The sequence below is a fragment of the Gouania willdenowi genome, chromosome 18 (genome assembly GCF_900634775.1).
Source record: "Gouania willdenowi chromosome 18, fGouWil2.1, whole genome shotgun sequence".
Classification (NCBI taxonomy): Eukaryota; Metazoa; Chordata; class Actinopteri; order Blenniiformes; family Gobiesocidae; genus Gouania; species Gouania willdenowi.
The window spans coordinates 20,213,413-20,235,152 of record NC_041061.1 but is presented as its reverse complement, the minus strand read 5'-3'; positions in this window follow the sequence as shown (position 1 = coordinate 20,235,152).

Here is a 21,740-nt window from a genome sequence, read left to right as displayed (position 1 = left end):
TCCTTGATTCCTCCTTTTGCCCCTCGCTTAGCTCAATGTCAATAAAAGCTAGGACAACCCATACCCCACACACGCACGCACGCACACACACACACACACACACACACACACACACACACACACACACACACACACACACACACACACACACACACACACACACACACACACACACACACACACACACACACACACACACACACACACACACACACAAAATCAATTATACATTTGCAAAAGAACACGTGTAGCCAAAGCTAAACACACACACAATATTAAAGCGACGCACGCACACAGAATGTGAATAAAAGGACACACGTGAGGAAGGTAAATGGAACCAACCCTGTACAATCAGACAAATGTGTGTGAAATTCTATGTTATGCTATATTTACACATATCGAGGCTGAACGATTAATTGCAATTGCAATATTATCGCAATATCATAAAACGCAATTTTCTGATCGCAAAAGCTGCAATTTTTATTTTATTTTGTTATAAACCCCTGATGAACCAGTTCATTTTGCCTTTTGTTATTCAACTTTTACACACATACACACAATATGATCTCAACCACATGATTCACACTACTCTATGTGGTGTGAATCATAGAGCCATACATAGAACCATATAAAGCTGAAGACCATTTGTATGGTTTTCAGCTTTTTTTTTATTGCAGAATACTAATAAGTACCCTTCATTGAAACTCTTATTTTGGAGGTCACCCCACCTAAAACCTGTTTTCCTTGTATTTTAAAGGTAGAGGCTTAGATTTATTAGATATTTTTGGTGAAACCACTGTTAAAACTCAGGATAAACAGTATATCCAAAACATGTGGTTATAATGGGAGTCAATGGGACCAAATCCGTCCTGAACTTAAAGATTGTCGGTACATTTTATATCTCCCGTTCTATACATCTTGCAATAAAAGTGACCATGGAATTATGAACATGGCAATAAAAGAAAACTCCTGTCCAAAGTTCATACAATTAGGCTTTAAACTGAATGAGATATAGAGTGTTTAAAACACTGAACAAGCAGAAAGTACACGTCTGATACCCGAAGGTTAATGACATTAATAAAAGCACAGATAGACAACAACTCAGGCTCCTTTCACAGAATGCAGCACAGTTCATGAGGGAGTCAGTGAGGCATACATCTCTCCATATATAAACAGGAAGTGCTAAAATGCTGCTGTTTTTCAAGAAAATAATCCAAACTGTTCAATGTTGTGCTACACGTCCCTGAATCGCTGTACGATTAAGGATGATTGACAGCTCAATTCTTATCAATTTCTTCTCTCGTCAAAAAACCATAAAGTAAAACACAATATTTCAACCATTTGAAGGCAAATGATGACATATTCTGAACAGACTCGTAAATTGTGCTAATGGAAAAACATCAGTGAAATCTGATTAGATTTCTCCTATAGTTGACTAGTTCATGGGATTTATCATCTTTGTATATAATTTGTACTATTATGAATAATAATAATCTTACTCTATTTTTTACTACTGTTATGTGTGTGTATCTGATCATTATTTTAAACAGTCTTTTACTTAATTATACACTTGTTTAATGTTTATTCTTTTGTGATTTTTTTCTTAGTGGCTCTAACGAAAGCGATTTCCCCCTGGGATTAATAAAGGAATTCTGATTAAAGGGATTTATTAAAGGGAAACCAAAAAAATGTAAATCAGTTCACATATTTTGCATAGATTACATGCTATAACAGGTTAAAACCTCAACTGACCCAGAGTCTCTCTCTGCAGATTTTATTTGAAAATGATGTATTCTGTTGATTTGAGTTTCTATATTGGCTCTAAAATATATCTGACTGACCTAAAACAGGTTGATGAACTAATGCTTACAAGATGCCAAAATTCAGATTTCTGGTATTGTACATTTTACATTTTTTTTTTTTTTTTTTTTTTTTAAGGCAAATGATTTCAAAGGGTGCAAATGTGGAAAGAAAATTTCCCAAAAATTACAATAGGAACGCAAGCTCTGGAATTTTTAATATCAAAAAACTTTTAATGGGAATTAACCTTAAAGGGCCCATGTTAAGATAAATCAACCTTTCTGTGCTTTAAACATGATAAAAGTGCTATTTGGGCTTCAAATAAAGCCCAAAGTGTTTTTTTCATTTATTCACTCAATCGTTGAGGGTGATTTGCTCCTTTCTTACTGCAGGGTGAGCCCAAACACCTCACTCTAATTTGACGACGCGTTCCCACTTTGATGATGACTTTTACACGGCACTGAGCTGCAGCAGCCACGCCTCCAGGAAGCTCTCTGCAGTGTTTGAGAAGTAAACAGACACGCCCACGAAGGTGAGCATTTCAGCGTCCTTCGCGCAGTGCTATGTATGTATTTTGTACATTTTTTATTTTAAATTGTGTGTGTGTGTGTGTGTGTACCTCCATCTCCTCCGTGCGTTCTCTCTCTCACACGTGGGCGCGTGTCATGCACATAATTCGTCAGGTTGTTGACATATTAAAAAAAATTAAAAAAAAGAGAGAGACCCGAAAGTACCACGTAAAATAAACGTTTTGCAACACCAAAGTCGCAACTCTCTCTCTAAACGGCTCTGTGCGCGTTCACCATGTACAGTACATCCCGGTGTAGTGTACGCACGCATCAGCCGTGTGTGTGTGTGTGTGTCATACCTGTCAAGTATCCCGTTTTGCCCAGGAAACTCCCGTATTTTACCCCTCTTTCCCGCCATCTTCCCGTATTACTATTTTCCCGTAAATATCCCGTATTTTAATGCAGTAATAATTAAAAGATGCCTTACGAAACTGAACGCCATCACGAGCCTCACAAGAACTGCCACCTGAAATGGCCTGAGTGGCAGTTCTCGCAAGATTAGTGCCGACAGCTGCAACAAACCCGGAAACAACTCAGAAAAGAGATGATGAATGAAGACATTCTGGCGAAAAAAAAAAAACAAAGAACTTGTGTAAATATGTTGTAAAATGGGACATAGAGTTTATCTTCCTAAAGAGCAGCAGGATGGGACACAGTTACACATTCTGTTAGATTAATAACTGATTTTAACGTCTCCCACAGCGGACGGAACGACGTAAGTCAGCATGAAAAATCAGCCAATCACAAGCTCCACAAATATACACTGCTTTAAAAAGTGTTAAAGAATGTAAAACCTGCTACAAATGTGTCTAACAAGTCATTAGTGAATACCAGAGAACCACATGAGTGATCATTAGAAATTAAAAGAAAATATATAATGAAATTAAAATGTTAATGTCTAACTTAAAGAAAAGCAATGTGAAATTAACAGTAAATATGCAGTGTGTTGACTTGTATATAAACTGTAAGTATATTAAATAAACACATGTGCTTCATATACACATTTATGTTTTTATTTAGGCTGTTTTATAATTTAGGGCTGGGCGATATATCGAGATTGAAGATGTATCGAGTTTTCTATTTTGGTTATTTAGAAAACTATAATATTTCATATATCATATGAAACAAAAAACTAGTTTTAGGAGTCGCTGCTTTTACTTCTCAGAACAGAATGTAAAGCTCAGTTAGATGGATTTCTGAGTGCACATATTGTGCAACTGTTTGTTAATAAATGTTCCTGTGGCATTTTGCATCAGCAAATTTAACCCAGAATTGTTTTTCTGGTCAGATTTTATTTGATAAAAGTATCTAGATTTATATCACATATCACCATTTTGAGAAAATATATTAAGATATGAGTTTTGGTCCATATCGCCCAGCCCTAGGAGGAATTTTCACAGCATTTCAATGTCAATAAAGGTCGACCTACCAGATTCTAGTCACATTATTGGAGTCAGTAAGTGGTTGATAAGTGGCTATTCTAGATTTCTTGTACACGTGTCTTAAAATATAAGGGATACTGGAGCTTGGTTGGGCTGGTGGGACGGCTGGTAGTGGGCGCCAGAAAATTTCCCTTATTTTGAAATCCAAAACTTGACAGGTATGGTGTGTGTGTGTGTGTGTGTGTGTGTGTGTGTGTGTGTTTACATTGTAGCTGCTAGCATCTTAACACACAGAGTAACAAACGAAGAAACACTCACCCTTGCGCAGTACAAACGTTAATCATAGGTTAATGAATAGGTTTCACTTGCTGTGCCGTCCAGAAGTGAAATAAAATTAAAATAAACATCTGGAAATGACCAAATTACTCCAAAATAACAGATACACAAACTCTGGGTATTTAGAAGCCGTTGATAAAAATTCAGGTCGAACAGGCACCGCGTCGGGGAGATATTTGCTCCACACACACAGCACACACAGCACACACTATAGTATAGATACTAAAATATATTTTCCCAATATCTATATTTAACATCCCAATGCTTAATTTTAAAAATGTCTAGTAATTTCCCATTGAAAGTTCCCAACTATGAAAATTGCCAGAATGTTGTGACCCAAGTTTAAATATTATGTGTAAATGTACTATTTTGAATGGATGTTTATATTTGATAGTTATTTAAAAGTACTCCCGATTCCTAGTTAATTCCAATAAATTATCATCGTGAAAAGTTTATATTTTTGAATATTCTATATTTCCATTTCAGCTTAAGTCTCAAAACTTGCATTTTTTCCCCATTACAATTATTTTTGGGGTTTTATTGGGGTTTTTGCTCAATCATTCAAACTTGTGTGTAACGATGTAAAAACTAACTGTGGTTTTGCTTTCACACTCCTGAATGCAGTGGATGTTAAATAACCAATATGCAACAGGGAGATTAAAACTAAATCGTGCAGTTGCAGCTTCAGTGAATGACTTCTGAGGCAGCAACTAATGAATAGTTACAACTCACTTTTTTTTTTTAAATAAACAAACGCCGCAGGGATACATTTACTGTGAAGTTCTGAAACGAGGACGAAGTGTCTTGATTTGCTTCGACCGGAACAAACCATCACTGAATCTTTATTGATCCCTGTGGGGGCGGATGGTCTCCCCGCTTGACCTCACTCCATCTGGATAATATTCTGCTTTTTCCTCCAGCTTCACACAGAGGAGTTATGTCCATTTTTAGTGCAGGTCATTTAGTCTGAAATGTGGATTCTTTACCTTTTACGTCCCATCTATAAACTTTGCTCCTGTTGTTTAACTTTAAAGATACGAAGGCCATGACCAACTTTCCAGGCTCGCCTTATGGATCCCCTCTGTGATGCTAGTAATTAACAGAGATATAATTAATGTGGGGATATGAAAGGGAGGAGCAGGGCTGTCTTTGAACTGAAAAGGTTTGGAGAAAGTGAGTAAAGGCAGGATAGAACAGATATGACCCAGAGCTGAGGTCAGACGGACGTGTGAAGTGTCCTACATCACATGCTCCCATACGTAGAGTTTGTGAAAGGGCAGAGGGAGCATTTCCCCTCCCCTAGTGGTCAAAACTTTTCATTACAAATTTCCTAAATTAAAAAAATGAAATTCTTAAAATAATGTACATAATATCAGACACGTCTCACCCGTGGGGGATGCGACACCCACACTTTCATAAAAAACAAAAATTCATCCCCTTCACTTTTTACACTGGGATTCATTATTCATTGGTCCAGTCAGATTGATTGAATGGTGATCAAGCCAATCACAGCCATTTGACAAAGCTGCTGTTCCAAGAAGGTAAACAAAGAGTTAACAGCAATGAGTCAAGTGTAAAGTGACAAAAAATGAGTAACGAGGGGCAAAAAAGGTCCAAAAGTGGTAAGAAAAAAGTGAAAAGTGAATAAAATGGGCCAAAAGCAGTTAAGAGTGGCAAAAGAAATTGACAAAAAATAGGAAACCGGTGGTATGTAATGGCAAATTGTAGCTTAAATGAGTAAAATGTGGCAAACAATAGTGAAAAAGGGCCAAACTGTGGAACAAAGAGGCAAAATATAGGGAAAAGAGGCAACAAGTGTTATTTATTGGGCAAAAGGTAGCTGATTTGGATGAAAAGTGGCAAAAAAAATAAATGGTTAAAGAATTTAAAAAAATGAGATGAGTGTCAACAAGAACTTATTATTTATTTATTTATTCAGTTCATTTCCGACATGGTTGCATTCACAGAAATTCATTTGACATTCAAAGCAAAATCACATCATTGTTTTTTTTTTTTTGTCCTTTTTTGTCCTTTTTCATGCCGGAAAGGGCGACGGAAAAAAGCATTATGCTTATCCAGATCCGTCCCCTAATTTGAACACAGATAATTTTACATCCAACCTCGTTTCTTCCCTTTTTTTTTTTTTTTTGTGATGTGTTCTCGTCTGCAGTCATTGTTCCTGTTGTTACTCTTCCTCACAGTCTTTTTCTTCCGTATTTCCTCGGGCTTTCTTTTCCAGTCGTTGTTTACGTTCCTCCAACTCTCCAAACGTGAAGTTCTTCTGCTGTAGCGTTCAATGAAGAGTTGACTTGAGATCTGTATGTGTGTAAAAATGTACTCCTCGTTTTGTCCTTAAATTGTTTCAGATTATCTGACTGTTGTGTCTCTTCGTCAAGGCTGTTCCAGAGGTTCATGGCTCTATGCACAGTACTATGTTTGCCAACGTTTGATATGACCCTATTTGGTCTAAACACATTATTATGTCTGAATTCATAGGGATTTTGATTGTATGTGAAACGTTTTTGTAATCGATGTGGTAGTTTTTTAGATGCAACCCTAAATGCGTGTATTTGTGTGTTGTAGTGTATTATTTCTTGCAGTTTTAGGTATTTTGACTTCTCAAATAAATCGTTTGTGTGTGTGTTGTATGGTACTTTATGTAAAATTCTTATAGCTTTTTTTTGTTGTTTAAATAGTGGTTCAAGATACGTTTTGTAGTTATTACCCCATATTTCGGAGCAGTAGTTTAAGTGCGATGCTATGAGTGAAGAATAGATTGTTTTAAGTGATTTGGTATGTAGGATTTGTTGAAGCTTCCATAGGATGTAACTGCTTTTGGCAACTTTGTTTTTAACTATTTGTATATGTTTTTTCCAGGTCAGCTTGTCGTCCATCCACACTCCTAGTGCCCTATATACTTTTACTTGTTCTATTATTTCCATGTTTAGTTTCAGTCTTATATCTACCATTTTATTTCTCTTTTCGAAATTAATGAATTTTGTTTTACTGACGTTTAGGGCTAATTTGTTTACATCTAACCAAGTTTGAATTTTTAATAGTTCCTCATTTGTTGACTCTATTAGAGTGTTAATAGAGTTAACTTGCAAAAATGGTCAAAAATTAGAAAAAAAGGGACATTTATTGGCAAATGGAAGCTCAAATCTGAAAAAACAAAAAAGTGTCAATTTTTGGGGGCAAAAATGAGACAAAAGAGAAAAAAAAATTTCCCCCTTTGAAGGTTTTCTGGGCAAATAATTAAAATAAGACAAAGAACCACATGTTGAGCATCGCTGACTTAATAACAGCTCAATCATGGTTATAGTAAATTAATTTAATAAACTAAATTGGGAGTCGAGAGTTGCCGTACACTTAGAACACCTTCACCTTTAAAATGGCAGCTCCAGCCCTGCATAATATACAAATATTTGAAGTGTCATAAAACACAGTGACTGTACAAAACACGCAGTATATGAATTCATTTGTTGTTCTTGGCGTTTGAGTCATGTGACTTGGTTCTTCTGTTGCGCAATTCTTGTTCACAATGTAAATGGTGACGCGACACTGCCCCCAGCAGTTCATGTATGGTACTGAAGCAAAAATGAAGCAGAAAGCGGCCGCCGGCCTGATTTTATCATGAATTTACAACATTAATCTAAAAATGGTGATTTTTAATGTCAGAGGAAATCAGGGCGGAGCATCTTTCTTCTTGTAAATAGGACGTTACTTGTTTTTTTTTTTTTTTTACATCAGTTTCACTGTGTTTTGGATAAAATACTGGGATTCATTGGATTTTTTTAATGTCTTAGGAAGATTTTGATGATTTATATTCAGAAAGACATGGCATCACTTTAAAAGGTGAGGAGTGATGGCTTGTTTATGTCGCCATTTATTTTTTTTTTTCCTGATTGACAAAATAATTGAGTGTTTGCTGTGATGGTTGTGTCTTAGAACGGTTTATACGATTAAAAAGATTCTAAGCTTTCAATCGGTATATGATACTTGTGATATGATATGCTGCTGTATTTGTACAGCATTTAATCCCTTAAAGGCGTTAATGAGTGAGAACATGCATTTTGACCCGTATTCGGGACGGTGGACGCGTATATTTGTCGTCAACATTTTTATGTTACTAATCATTTTTGTATGATTGTATATGCTACACACATTGTGGTTGGCGTGAATCTCAAGGAGGTCTATATATTCCCCCCCCCCCCGGCAAGAATCTCAAACTCCGCCTTTGCGTGCTCCCATCTTTTTAATGTGCAACCTCCTTTTTCCTCCTCTCCTGTATCATTCCTTCTGAAATGAGAGGAAGAGGAAAAAAAAAAAGGCAGACAGGCCAAGACTACACCCGGGTGCTGAGTCGACAGCGGCTGCCTCTGGAGAGCCATAAAACGGCGGGATAATTCTGCGCTGACGAAGGACTAATGAGGGATGGAGGGGAAATAGCGAGCGGGGGGGGGGATGGAGGCGTCGCAGGTGGTCGGCCACTCAAGTACAACAACATTGTATGAAAAAAAAGTTTCAGAGCATTTAAGAAGACGTTTAGATGCTTTTTAGGCCTAATAATAAAATAAACTTCAGGCGGTTCAGCATACAGTATCTGAATGAAGCATTTCAAAGATAAGAATTTTGTAAAATTTGCAACAAAGTGTAAAAAGTCAATAGAAATTGCAAAGCTGTGGACTGTTTTTTTTTTTTTTTTTTTGCATTGAGATGTGACGTCAAGTCTAGGAAGATGGGAAAAGATTAAATGTGAAGCCAGAGGTTCTCACAACGTGGGTCAGGACCCAAATCTGGGTTGTATTGTACACATTTTAACATGACAGTGTGTTATTTTCAACAAATAAAAATTAGTTTAATTTAATTTAATTCAATTAGTAGTGTTGACAGTACAAGAACATAGTTATTTATTTACAGTAAGTTATTTATCTTAGGCCTGGGCAATGTATCGAGATTCAAGATATAAAAAATTACAATATCACCTATATTAATATAATTCTATAGCTTATTTTGTGTTAAAAAATACTTGTTTTAGGAGTCGCTGCTTCTTACTACTTCTCAGAACAGCATTAAAAGCACAGTGAGATGGATTACGGAGTTTGTCTTAAACTAGCCACACTACAGAACTCACTCACACGTGCTGTCCATTATAGGAGAAAAAGCCAACAGTGGGACATATTTCACTGTTTGTTAATAAATATGCCTGTGTGGCATTCCTCATCAGAAAATTTCACCCAGAATTGTCTTTCTGGTTACACTTTCAGTAAAAAATATTAAGATTTATATCGTATATCGCCATTTTGAGAAGAAATACTGAGTTTCAGTTCATATTGCCCAGCCCTAATGTATCCTAGTGTTTATTTTATTGCCACACACGTTATTTAGCTTGTAGATAATAACCACAGCCTATATCATGTTCTTTGAATGCACGTTTTGACTTAAAAGCAGATATTTAAGGATAAAAACAGATTAATAACTATTCTGTAGAACCTCAAATTTAAAATGCAACACATTAATACAAATAATGTTATGGTTGGATGGTGAATATATCAAATTTGTGAACGGGAGAATTTAACAACACGGGGAAAAACTTTATACACCGTCTTTCTTCAAAAGTTAAATCAGTATATGAGAGCTTAAGAAATGTCGCCCCCTACTGGAACTCAAGCTAAACTAAGCTTCCCTAAGCTTCCTATGCCACATTATGGAATTCTCCTGATAACCCAGGATTATAAACATGTATATTAAACACATAGCTATAATAATAATGATCATAACACAGCAGAAAAGGGGATTCAGTATATAATAAAGCAGGTTGTTTGTGTTAGCATGTGTTACCTGTTGTTGTAGCGTTTCCTCTGTCACTCCGTGTAGCTCCGCCCACTCCTGCTCCACACCTGACCGTAATCAGCACTAATCAGCAAACATTTACTTCCTTTTAGTTTTTCACAAAAAAATATTTTTTCACTTAGTTATCAGAGTTTTATAAAAGTATTATTATTTCTATGATTTAGCCAAATAAACACACACACATGGATGTAAACAAATACAGTAATCCCACCATGACTCACCTCCATGCTGGGTTGATTTCTTATTGGTTCATTGGACGCCATTGTCCCGCCCTTTCTCACAAAACATTTATATCTAAAAAATAATAATAATTACATTTTAAAGCTGTTTTTCTTTACTTCTTTTTTTAGTCGGCTTAAATCATTGATTCTTAAATGGTGGGTCGCGGACAGCTGATGTTTCATTTGTGTCTCATGTTGGCCTTATCTCTTCTTTTGAAATACATTTATTACAGGCATGCTGTGAATGCATGTTACACCACAAAATATATACATTTATGTTTTTAAAAAAAGATGATACAAGTGTGTTCTCAGAGCTATTAGAAAAAAAACAAGTAACTGTGGTTGGTTGATTTCTAAAAAAGTGGGTCACAATTTAATGATCTTGGATAAATGTGGGTCCCAGGGTGAGACCAGTTGAGAACCAATGGCTTAAATAACATTCAACTTTGTCTTGGTTTTAGTTTTTAGAAAAAAATAAAGCAAGCTATATTTCCAGCATGCATGTTTATCGATACTTTGATATAACCTCTAACATTTATTTATTTGTTTAAACTTTGTTTTAAACTGGTAAAAAGCTTTGTGCTGAATAATTTGTCTGGCGGCAGTACTGCTTTTCAGATTTACTGTATTTTTTATTTTGCTGTAAATTGAACAGATTTTGTTTGAAATATAAATATAAATCATAATCGTTTTATTTATTTTATTTTATTCACCTTGTCTGCGCATGCTGTCAAAAAAACACTATACCAAGTGTAATCTTTTTAAGACAAAGCATGTTTTATTATTGCAATTTAAATGAATTTATTTTATTGCATAATTCCCTCGGGAAATGTAAGAAAAACTTTATTAAAGGGAGAATATTAAAAAAAAAAACAGAGAGGGCAGTGTTAGTGGGAAGGGAACAGGGAAGAGGGAGTCAGGGTGGGAAAATGGAAGGGAGTGGGGAAGAGTCGACCATTTTAAGGTGAGAGTGAAATGTGATGCATTTGTACGTATTGGGTTGTGTGATCAGTTAAGCCAGTCTGGTGACAAGTGTGGTTAAATAAATAAATATTGTTTTAGTTGGTTTTAGTTTTTAGCTTTTTTTTTTTTTTCGAAAAGTAAACCATACTTTTAAATATTTTTGAAAAAAAAAAAAAAATCAAATTGTGCAACAACAACAACAACAAAAAACAGCATTTACTATCAGCACTACTTTGCTGATTAATTTAAACTTTTGTAGCAGCACTACTTTTCAGATGTAATGTATTTGTATTGTTCATTGTTTACTTAAATTGCTATGAATTGACCAGATTTATTCAAATCACAACAATTGAAAGAAAAACCTTGATAAATAATAGAAAAGTTTGGTTCCTACTGTGTTAGTTTCACTCCGTAGCTTTTGTGTGGAGAAAAGGAGTTGTTGACAAAAACGTTTCCCTGTACTCGACAATACTGACACACAAAGGAGATAAATAGTTTGCCGCACGCTATGACAGTAACTATCGTACGACTATGGAAGCATTTTTTTTCTCATCATTTTCTGCTGAAACAATGCCTTCTTCTGCCAAACTATGTGAACCCTCCAGCAACCTTGAGTCACTTTTCCCTCTCAGAGGTGAGACGTCACACATCACTAAACCCTTATTTGTGGCGTTTGATTTGATTCATTTCGCTAGGCTGGCACAGGCTCAATCTTTGTATACTTGATGCTCATTCGCTATTGTTGGAGAAATACATTTTTATCTGTAATATAACAGCTACAGGAGCAGTTAAATGGTCAAAAGGCTGCAGTTATGGAGGATTTTACAACTGCCTCCATGTACAATGAGCCAATCTGAACAGAGCCCCATTAGCTTAATGACGTGTGATTCACAGTCACCGATGACTGTGGCGGAAATGAGTTTGTGCAGCACGGAGCGCGTACAGTTCCAAGGGCACAAAAGGTGGAGGGAAACCCACAATCAGTGTTTTGCATGAGAACATCTCTGTGGTTTGTCCTGCCATTCTTCCATCCACACAAACCCCATCGTACACGTGACTCCATAACGGAGATGAATGCACACTGGCACAGGAGCAAGTTTCACCCTGCGTGCACGCACGCTGCAGAGAGGCAGCGTGAATGTAAAGCAGTGGACAGGGACACAGGTGAAAGACAAATAGGCTATGTGATCATTAGTCAGGGTTTGGGTTTGGACGCACACACAAGGTTAAAGGGAAGGAATAAAGCAGGGGTCTCAGAATGTGGCCCACGGCCCACTTTCATGCACACCGTCACCCCATTTTTCAGATTCATGACTTTAGAACTGAGATGGCAACTTGAATTACAGCAGGAGCCATGATGAAAATGTGATTTTCTGATCCGACGACCACATCATCAAGATTCCCGTCAGCATTTAGAATAATAATGAATCGGAGCATTAATAAAATAAAGGAAGAAAATTAGGAAAAGTGCTTTTATTGTCCTTGTTGTTTTGTATATTTTTCTGATATTTTTTTCAGTTGTTTTATGTATTAGATTGTTGTCATATTGTGCATTTTTTTGTCATTTTGTATATATTTCTGATATTTCTAGTCATTTTGTGTATTTATGTTATCCTTTAGTCTGGTTTCTTGCATGTTTTTTTGAGGGATTTTGTGTATTCTTATGAAATTTCTGTTATTGAAGTTATTTTTGTAATATGGGATGTATAATTGGGGTCCCCCTGTTCCCCATCAGGCCTTTATCCAATGTCTAAATGAAAAAAACACCTCCTGATATGTAATTACAGAACTTTTTCCTGGTCAGAATGCCCTAAGCATGCCAGATACCATCGTACACTGATAGCACTCACCCAGGCCTCTGCTATGTTATGACTACTGCTATCAGCATCATACCTAACCCTGAGAGCACTGAACAGCAGCAGATCCACTATGGCGCACACACACTAAGTGCTGATTTACCACCGAATATCAGACTGGTCTGTTCCCCAAAACCCTTTGACCACTGTGTCCACATCTGACCAGCAACCCTAAAGCTCGACTTCATCTCATTCATCCAAACCGCCACAACACCCCCCAAAACCAGAAATTTAGACTAAAGATGGTGGTGGCCTCCAAAATTGTGTCACATTTTAAAATGAACGTTGAATGAAAATATCTATAAATTACTATAAATGTATAACCTTTGATGCACATTTTTTTTTTTAATGAATCCCAAATCTGTGTGTATGTGCTGGACTAAGTTTGGGGTCAGTTGAGCAAAAATGTTGTGGAAGGAGATATGTTCAATAAGTTTTAGATTTCAAAATAGACTTCAAAATTTCCAATAGGTTAAAAAGTAGCAAGGTTTCTTAAGTGTTGGGGCCACATTTTGGTAAATCTGTAGCACATAGGGTTGATTTGTTGTTAATTTTTCCTCATTTTGAATTTTAGACGCTTGCTGTAGTGCCAGCAGGGCCGGCCTTCCCGACAGGCAACATAGGCGGCCGCCTCGGGCGTCATCTGCTGGAGGGGCGCGATATTGCACCCCCCAATTTTTTATTTTTTTACATATTAATTTAAAAGGTACAATAAACGTAAAACACACCCTTTAAAATCACTGTAGTATTTTTCTCTTAATTGAATAATATTACAAATCTGTAACTATACCTGCTAATCTTCTGTCCATATTTATATTTATTTTAATTATTGTTCTATTCTATATAATTCTAATCTATTGTGTTGTGTGCACATTGTGTTCTTTGGTTTCAAGATTTATGTTACTGATTAGTAAAACCAAACAGGTAAGTAGAAATTTCCTTGTACTGAAACTTGTATATCTTATTTTAACTTTTGATTGCACAGTTTTGCATTGCTTTTGGCATTTTTGATATTGTTCCCTTGAGACATTTGCACTATACCTCTAGGTGTTATATTGTATGATTCTATATTTTAAAAAAGGTTGTTTTTTTGTTTTTCCAGTAGTTTATTGTGTTGTAGAATTGCATTGTATTGTCTTGATATTTAAAATAAATAATGTGTACACACTGTGTGTGTGTGTGTGGGGGGGGGGGGGGGGGTTGAGATCTTCCAGTTAAGCATTTATTACATGAAAACCTTTTTCTTGAAATGTTTTTTTTTTTTTTTGTTGGTATTATACTGTTTTGATGTTTCAGATAAGTACAGTATTTGGCATTAAGTAATTTTGCCTCGGGCACCAAAAAGGCTCGGGCCGGCCCTGAGTGCCACCTTTATGAGGATTACCCTGTTTTTACAGCTGAGACAATCTGACACACGACTGGACATTTGGTGACTGTTCATGCTTGGGAAGTGAAAAAAAGAAACAATAGGGTACCTAATGAGGATGCATCGTGGCCCCCTTCTATAGTTGTGCATAGGTGCGGCCCTGCATGCAGGCAGTGTGAAGCTAATATCTCCCCGACTCACTGTGTCGAGTCACGTCTGTAAATCACACCATCCAGACAGCTCCAGGCTTCATAATCTGCTAAAGCAGCTGTTGCTGCGTGCGCTGAGCAACACCCGGAGAAAAGCAGCTGTCAACATGCTACTGATGACACACACAATGGCTGCAAATGCTCCAAAACATCCCTCCCTATGGAATCTATAGGAAAATCATCTCTCTGATTTACACGATAGCTACAAAATACATCCAAGGAACCTTTTCCCCACTTTGTTGGACCACATGCTGTTTTTACACTACAATAAAAAGTGTGTGAACTGAATTAATGGAATACCTGAATGTAACGTCAACCAATACTGACCAGCAGAATGGAATCAAGAAATTCTGACATTTTCTCAAACTCAAAAATTCCAATTTTTTTTTACAAATCGTTCCATGACTGAAATTTGGTATATATTGTATATTTAATTGGTTCATAACTACATATGTGAATGTAAGAACAAAATCTGATCTCTGTTTTAATTTATAGTATAAACTCTTTCTCGGATTATAAAGCAATTTTTCTTTATGCGTCTGCTTTTTTATTTTGGACCCCGGCTACAATGAGTGTGATTATTGAATTATTAAGGAACAATCGGGAAAACTTTCAGAGTTTTGTTAGACAGAAGTGGGTGGCATGTCCTAAAAATTTCTTGAAATGACATGGCCTGGGCATCCCTGCTGAGGATTTTACAAGAGAAGAAGCAAAGGAGAACTTAACAAAACATTATGCAACATTTTTTAAAAAAAATTCATTTAAAATAAATACATTTTTGGAATGGCTACCATTATTATTAATGATTAAACACTCACTGCCTTTTATCCCACAAAAAATTGTAGTCACGCCCCCAGGAATAAGGTTCAAAATAAGGCCTCATTCTCTTGTTTTATGAGTTCTTCCATTGTGTCTATACCTACTTATCCTGGTTAGGGTCACTCGTTCCCTCCTGTGGTCATTTTTAGCTTCATTGAACACTTAATATAATATTTGACCCTGAGAATAATGATCAATCTGAGCACTAAGAAATGACATTTTATGTGTTTTTGTTGTCGTTTTGTGCGTTTTCCTTGTTGATATTCTTCTGATATCGTTTTGTGTATTTTTTGTTTTAAAGTCATTTTGTGTATTTTTGTTACCCTTTAATGTGGTTTCCTGTAATTTTGCATATTTTTCAGAGTGATTTTGTCAATTTTTACTAATTATTTTTAACTTTTTAAAGTAATTTTTGTGATATGCAATGTATAATGGTAATGGGGTCCCGCATCACGACTTCAGTCAATGCCTGAATGAAAAAACACCCCCGAAAACCAGAATCTTACACGAAAAATAGTGGTGGCCTCCAAAATTGTGTCACTTCTTAAAATGAACTTTGAATGAAAATGTCTTTACCTGAAAACTTATTCACTCTAACTGTGGAAACTGAAAATAATTAATGTATATTACTAACAAACTTTTTTTTTTTAACACAATAACCTCACAAATCCAGCTTTGTCTGAGCTTTTTTATTTACTAAAATCTGCTATAACATGGTTGAAACTTTAAAAAGGGCCTGATGCTAAACCCTGAGTGAAAACAGTCATGTAGCACCCTCTGTTGGATAAAACATGCATTACAGCTTCACTCCACACAAATAAAGAGCAGTTTGTTTCCATTTCCCCCCCCCCCATTCAACTTCAATCCACTCGACAGGACCTCAGATGTAGAGATTTAGTTCATGCTAAAGATCTGATCAGTACAAACAAGAGATAATCAACAGTAATAAATACAAGAAAGCTGTTAGCAAAACATTTGCACATTAGAAAACGAGATGCTTTCAGTTCTCTGATATGAAAAGAAATCAGTACTGTGTGCAGACTCAAAGGATACATTCATTGAATTTAAGTCACAATTATTATCGTAAGCTTAAAAAAAGAGCTCAATAATCAAGTAGATCCGAGAGAAGACTGATTTTAAGGAGTGTCGTTGGTGCAATCCTTGGACAGGAGAATCAGTTTGAGCATTTTTGATTGTGTTTGTGGGACCTGAATCTGACACTTTTCTACAGCCACACTCAAGAGAAAATGTGTTTACAGTGCAAGTACCTGAAACTCTCATTTAAACATGAAATGCACATTTACATCATTACCTCTATTTTCCAATGAATGTTGAGGTGGAGATGGTTCTAAAAAAAACACCCGACACATGAATTCCCACCCTGCTCAGACATTCTGCACACACACACACACACACCTCAGTAGTGAGCACAATAGGAGCGTAGACAGGCAGCTGTCGTAAAGTGCTCATTATCCAGCTGCTCCAACAACATGTAGAAAATTGGGGGAAAAATAGATGGATTTTTAAAGCAATCATCAACAAAAAGTCAAGGTTTTTATTCTTTCCATTTAATCTTGTGATTCTCTCGTTATTGCTCTGCACTCTTCAGTCACCTGAGACCATTGAAAAGCATTATCATTCATTTATCATCATTATTATTATTTTAAGGAAGCGTGTCGCTGGTTGGAATCCAACATATGCCATCAGTGTGAGGCGTTGAACCTATAACCCTCAAACTCAAGGGTGTCAAACTAATTTTAGTTGAGGGTCCACTGATTATAAGTGGAAAAAAACAACAAATCTAACATCATTGTGCCGTAGTTTCTAATATCAGTTTGTATTATATATTTGTATTATCTATCTTACTTTAATTTTGACGACAGTAATGTGTGTGTATCTGATCCTTATTTTTAACAGTCTTACTTAATTTTACACTTATTTAACATGTATTCTTTATTTCGTTTTTGTTAAATGCTTTCATTCTTTTGTCATTTTTTTTTCTTAAGCGGCTTTAGCAAAAGCAATTTCCCCCTGGGATTAATAAAGGAATTCTGATTCTGAATTCACTTAAAAAAAATTTGTTTGGAATTTTGTGGAATTGTTTGTGTGGAATTGAATGATTTGTGGAAATATTAAGATTTAGTTCCACAATTTGCGATTAAAAACGACTATTCATGCGATATAAACAAAGGAAAACTGCAAACCCCTAAAAATATTGTCGAGTTTTATTAAACTGGCGAACTTGAGATAACTACCACAGTATTATTTGGTCATTTACACAATAATTTAGGTTTTCTCTGTTATTTTTACTTTCTCCTGCAGGCCGAATGGGATGCTCTAAAGGGCCGGATTTGGCCCCCGGGCCTTGAGTTTGACACGTGCTCTAACTGCTGCTCCTCAGGGATGAGTTAAGAACGGAACAAATTTCATGCATGAACCTTTACATTATTGTTATCCTTCAGAATGTTGAGCAGTTATTAATCAGCCAGCATTTTTAACGAGTGCGTAAAACAGCTCTATTTTAATAAGGCGTGTCCCAATCTGATATATTGTACAAATAAATTATATACAATATATATAGTTTTGAGCATATTTTAATTTATTTTATTCAATTGTAAGATATTCTCATGTTTAAATGTTAGTAATCCATTGGTTAATACTAAATGGGTCAGTTTGTCTCATCCCTACTGTTGCTGACTATTGGCTCTGACTAAATTCACTTGATCAACACTTTTAAAAATTCCACACTATAAAATAAGTAACAAAAGTATATATCATTAGTGCCAATATCGTAATGAATCATAATTCCCAGGGCAGAAATATTAGAATTGTATTGGAAGTGATAAAGGTGCATCGTGATATATTATATTCACTACTTCAAAATAGGTAATATCGCATATTATATTTGTTTAATTAAAGTATAAGTACACATCTTCTTCACATCTTAATCTAAGTATATAAATTGAGTGTTTTTAGTTGTAAAACGTCAGACGGACTGCCCACGTTTGGTTGAACACAGACTATTATTAAACTTAGCTATTGGCTGAGACTAGATCAGTGACGTCACTGTTGGCACCGCCCCTCCTATAAAAGATACGAGGGATTAGTTTTCCTCCTCTTACAGCTCTCAGTGAGCATTGATTGACAGCTCCATGTGGAACTGTGCAGCACTGTGGGGGCGGGGCTGCTGTGACTGGGCGTGTCTTCACTACTCAAGGAGGCATGCCCATAATGAAGGTTTGGAGGGTTAGTGAAAACCTAGGGGTGTACTTACACTTTGACTGTGTCCGAAATCGCATACTAACATACTACTCATACTAAGTCTGACGTCAAAATGAGTATATAGTGCATTCCAATTAGATAGTATGGAAAGATTGAGTATGCAAGAAATACTCGGATATTCACCGCCCCATGACGCATTGCGAGCGGCCTAACATCTCCGTTTCAAAATAAAAACATCTGTTCTAGTCTTCCATTTTTTAACACTTTTGTAAATAGGGCTCTTGTTCTGAAGTTAACCGGAAGTTATGTCAGTAGCACAATGGCGGGTCTCTGAAAATCTCCAATAAGTCGGCAAAAAATGTGTTTTCCGCAAGTTTTATGGATCAAATGAGCACATGTTGATATTCTACTTGGCCATTTTCTCATTTAAAATTGTTTCAAACTTTCAAAGAGATATTTAGTCTCAGTGTGCTTCGGGTTTTTGAGGTTGTAGGTTGGAAATGCATCTTGGGAAACTTGGAAGTATACTTTACTGGGAATGCTCATCATTCTAATCCTCCTAACCATAACTTTAGTATACAGTAGACAATATATGCTCATTGAGTGTGTAGTATGCAATTTCGTACGCAGCCTTTAGGCAGTATGTAAGTACCGGTCAGTGCCAGTAGGTGGCAGTAGGTAGCACTATAAGGCTGCAATGTTGTGCTTTTGTAAAACGTGGCTGATTGACGTTTGGAAACAACACAAAGCAACTTAAACAATAAAACTAATAATAATTTGAAGTCTTGTTTGTTCTATAAATGTTCACTGTAGTGTAATGGAAGCAGTTTGATCATAAACTATCTGAGTCCATCAGTTTATGTGCAGCTCACGTTAAATTCTCTACGACACACTTAAGTGAAACAAGCACTCGCCGTTTTGGTAATGAGAGGAAGTGTAGTGAATTAATCCGAGTGGAAGTGATGAAAATTACAGCTCGCTGCTTGTGTTTCCTGCTGCAGCCGTACGGCGTGTAATCAAATCAGCTGCTGCTGAAGCGGGAACACTACGGTGGACCAGAAACAAAAACTCAGAGCTTTGGGAGTATTGGGAGGATTTCAAAAGCCTCCAAGTGTGATAGTATTGTAGGGGGAAAACACAGAAGCACTTAGTGGGAAAACCACAGTCTGCTCACATCAATGGAAACACATGGCGCTCATTAAAAAAAAAAACTAGAGCAGAGGAGACGCTACAATCAGTAGTTTCAAGATACACAAACATTCAGCAGGATTTACTGAGAAAACAATCATACAACATGTGGGCCACTCTTTTTTCAACTTTACATTACTCTTGATCATGTGTCTGAAATGACTGAAGAGCTTGGACCAAAAAAAAAAAAACACATATTTATATATATATATATATATATATATATATATAAATTGCCTGGGGCCTCATGTACCGTACAAAGGGTGCACCTCCTTTTTGCCCCACTGTAAAGTCGGGTTGTATTATGAGTGAAATGTAATGTAAGTGGAAATATAAACTCAGAAATTAGCAGTGCATTTTGAAATTCTGTGCAATAGCAGAAAACAATGACTCATTCTTTACTTTAACCTTAAAGTTACAAAATCAAAGTCTTAAGGTGATGTTAAGGGGCGGGAAATTTCCAGTAAATTTCCAAGGGAACTTAAGCTAAGGATTTGTTGACATTAAAAGATCTCAACTTTTTATAGTTATTATTCATTAGAAATTGAGATCAATTTATAAATAACTTTTATTTTAGATAACGCTATAATATATTTCTCCTGCTATATTTAAGGGCCAACCTACCGTATGATTTTGAAGTTTTTTTTCTCTCGTAATTCCCTTAACTTTGCAACCCAAGTTTAGATGTTAAGGGTTATATTTGTATTATTTTGAACTAATATTTATGCTTGGATGTGATTTAAAATGGTTTATATTTGTGAATATTCCTAAAATTCCAAAGCTCAAGTTGCCACGGAAATTTACAAGTACAGTTTCACACGGAAAATGTGAAACTAAATAAAATAGTCGCAAACTCCACCCAAAAAAAACAATTCCTTTGTAAAGAGTGACACATTATACAAAGTAACTAACAATAACACAATGTAAAAACAGACCTAAAGTCTAACATTAGAAAGATTTAGAAACATTTGATCTTCATTGAATTTGAATTGCATAATTAATAATAATAATAAAAAATACATTATAATTCATTTTCTACCAAATAAATGTTCATTAAATCGAAATCAAATTACATTTTCAGATGAGCTTCTAATCTCCTGTGTGTTGTGAATTGGGTAATAATGTTGCCAGATCAGACAGTTTCTTGCCCTTTGTGCAGTAATAACCCAAAAGGGGCCGTTTTGGGGAGGATATCATGAGCTGGATCTGGCAACACTGATCATAAACACTAAACTAGACTTCAGTTAGCTCCTTGTACTTAGTATATCTGGAGTCAAATTACAAAAACTGGATGTTATTTTTAAAAAAAAAAAAAAAAAAGAAAACCAAAAAAAAAAACAGCCACAAAAATAAGTGCAACACAATCAGACATTTAGCGGAGGATCAAAGGAAAGCAATCAAATATATATATATATATATATATATCCAGGCTAATATTCCATAGATTCTCTACAATCGAATAGTTAGGGATATGCAACCCCCTCCCCCCCCAAAAAAATAAAACGTAGCTCTTTGGTGCCTCCCACTGCCCCATGAAATGGAAGTTACATGAAATGCAGATTTAAGACGTTGAAAGTGAAATAAGTTCATCTAAAAAACAAAACAAATCAAACAGTTGTGCATACCTGAGAAAAATTTTAAGGGGGAAAAGATGCCAGAACTTGTGCCATTAAAGTCTACAATATAAACCAGTGTAGTGGTGGGTGGGGGGTAGGAGTAATCAAGGACTTCACGGTTACATTCGAGTACTTTAGCCACACCTTGTTTTTCTACCCTTGATCTGAAAGGAAAAGGATCGAAACTAGTGATGCACCGAAATTCCGGCAACCGAAAAATTCTCGGAAAAGGTTTACGACCGAAACACTTTTCTCACCGAAACTGGAAACGGGCCAACTTGTCCGCAGAGCGACTATTTCAATACTAAAGTGTTTTTCTGAACAGAGTTGACGGGGCACG